The sequence below is a fragment of the Microtus oregoni genome, unplaced genomic scaffold (genome assembly GCF_018167655.1).
Source record: "Microtus oregoni isolate MIOR12 unplaced genomic scaffold, Mior012 000031F_ref0000149, whole genome shotgun sequence".
Taxonomy (NCBI): Eukaryota; Metazoa; Chordata; class Mammalia; order Rodentia; family Cricetidae; genus Microtus; species Microtus oregoni.
This window is the reverse complement of record NW_024543090.1, coordinates 3,659,615-3,662,413: the sequence shown is the minus strand read 5'-3', so window position 1 is coordinate 3,662,413 and position 2,799 is coordinate 3,659,615.

Genomic DNA, 2,799 nt, shown 5'->3' with positions numbered 1-2,799 from the left:
TGGGGAGAATTATTACAAGGCGATAGTAATAAAAAGCATCTTGATATTAGATACCAATATCACGGTGGGTAATTGAATCTCAAAATAACTAGAGAGACAAGAGTCAGGCTCCTAAACTCTAATCCAGAGAGGGTATTTTGGAGTCTAATACATGGCAGAAGCAACCATCACAGCTTCATGATGAAAATCCAGCTGTTTAGCAGACTGATTACAGGAGACCACGTCATATTTGAAGATAAATAAACAAATAAATAGAAACCATAACAAAGAGATTGCTGAGTGTATAAAATTGTTCTCCAGACAGAGACAGAAAGAGATTTATACATAGCATAAACATCATTGTCTTGCTACCCAACCTTATGTCAAAGAAAAGAATTTTTTTTTTTAGAAAAAGAATCTTATAGATTATCAATGGGGAAAAAACAAAAACTTCAAAAGTTAACAGAGTAGTGATGCCCTGTATCATTCATTGCAGACAAACAAAAATTAAAGCAATAAAATCAAATACCCATCAAATTAATCAAGCTCTTTTGATTTGATTTTTTTTTTTTTACTACAGTGGCCAAAATTGATGAACGAAGGGACTTGAGAATCAACTTTTCACCACAATGCTGCTGTCAGGACAACACAAATGATACCACAAATCATAAATTATTCTCTCTGACCGCTCTCTACCCACTAAGACTATAAGACAAGAAAGGAAGATGTGTCAACTTCGGCTAACAAATGCATAAATAGGGCTTACTGTCCACCAAGTTTCCATCAGTAGTAATGGTCTATCCTGACTGAAATTCTAATTAAAAGTCTGAAAATGATCTAAGTAGAAACAGTCCATGTTTTTGAGTTGACAAATTCATATTACAATGGTAATAATTACTCCTATGTTTATCTATAAATTAAAAGTGATCAGATCATCAAGGCCACATTCCCACAGCATTGCTAGGTGGCAAGCATGCGCTATTCTGAGCACATAAACTCTACAAACGATCCCAAGAAACGTACTCTGTAGACAACTCCAAAGGAATTATTACTATCATCATCATTACTAGGATTTACTATTTTCATTTGCAGAAGAAGGAACCTAGGCATTAAGAACTGGAGTGGATATCCACATGAAGAGTATGGATAGACTTGGGGTCAAGTGGAGTCATTCTGGCTTAGGGGAAATACATAGGTTAAAGCCCAGCCAGGGCTCCTGAGGGACTGAAGCATTACGCTAAGGATAATTAGTTTGACGTTTCATTTATGCACAGGATGACCTGGTCAACATGGGTCACGTGGCACTCTCTAGAGTCCAGTCTTCTAGTCACATTGCTGTGCTGCCTTTTAGAGAGAGAGAGATCCTAGCGTCTGGGCCTCCAATCGCACGGGCCAGTGTTCTTTCCATCCCAGGAGGTATGAAAAAAACTAGATCTTACAAGCTTCCAGGGGAAAAATAACAGCAGAAACTGGCCCACAGGGAACTGAGGAATGTGATCTGGTTTCAGAGCTGAAGCGGTTGAATGGGGCCCTCGGGGACTTGGGCTGGGGCTGCCATTAGCTAAGGCTAGGCTGGCTCCACTGAGGTTCTGGCTTCGTGTCAAAGAAAGGGATGAAGAACCAGGAGATGTGCGCTCTCTCCGGATCTGGGACTAAACTGGCCAGTTCCTCTCTCTCCGCACTCTACCCTTGGGAAATGCAAATGTGCCCCTCCCTCTGCAATCCAGCCGTGCAAGGCGTTAGTCATTATGTAGGAACAACTATATTAAGCTGGTGGCTACACAGTGACAGCATTCCCTCAGTGCCCCAGATCTATGATCTCACTTGTTCCTCACAGAACCATATGGGGCAGGCATCTTTTTCATTATTGTGATTATTACTCCATTAATTTTTCATGCAAGGCAGCCAAGGCTAACAGGTATTCAGTTGCTTTCTGAGAGTTTCATGATTCAGAATAAATATAGGTCTCTCTGCCTTAAGATCATGTCTTACCACCATCTATCTCGGTTTCTCCATCCATTCTCCCTTATCAGACAGAACAAGGCCTTGTAGAGAAAGGGGAGGTCAATATTGTTTACTCTGACCCATCCACGAATGAGGAGTCGTGGTGGTTCCTAAAGACATCAAAGACCAGCTTCATTTCTCAGCCGTCCTCGGGGAAATCAACTTAATTCGAAACTTCAAAGGAAATGTGTTGATTGGAGTGAAATTATATCAAGTGAACTTTCAAATAAGTTTAAATAAAGAGTTGAAGCTGAATAAGACGGCAGTTATGAGACTTTTTTCAGGAGAGGAAAAAAGAAGATGCTTGCATGGAGGGAAACTGAGTCACTATAACTGGCATAGCATCAATGGCCCATGCAGGTGGGAAAAGCTCCCTCCCCCCCACCCCCATGGCTACTTATTGTCTCTGGCATCCCAAAGTCTCGTGGGCATGTTCATCAAATTATTGAAATTAAGAACAATCCTTGTTGGCAAGCGAGTGATCTCAACTCCAATCTGACCACCGCCCCACGCTTAATCCTTTATTAACTCGCTTTTGCTTTTGAAGACGGATAAAATTAAAAGTCTAGGCGTTGGTGGTTAAGGCTCCTAAGGCAGTGGTAGTCCCCAGACTCACCCACGCCAGTTCAGAAGGTGCCCACGTCAACTCGCCAAGATGTAACAGAGCTCAGATTCACCAAACAGCTGTTACTCCTGTGTGAGGTGTCACTGAAAGACCCTCAGCGGGCAACTCCTCACTTACCCCTTCTCTTTTGAACTCAAACCCAAATCTTTGGAGCTGACTAACATGAGACCTTTACTGGATCCCGAGTGGAC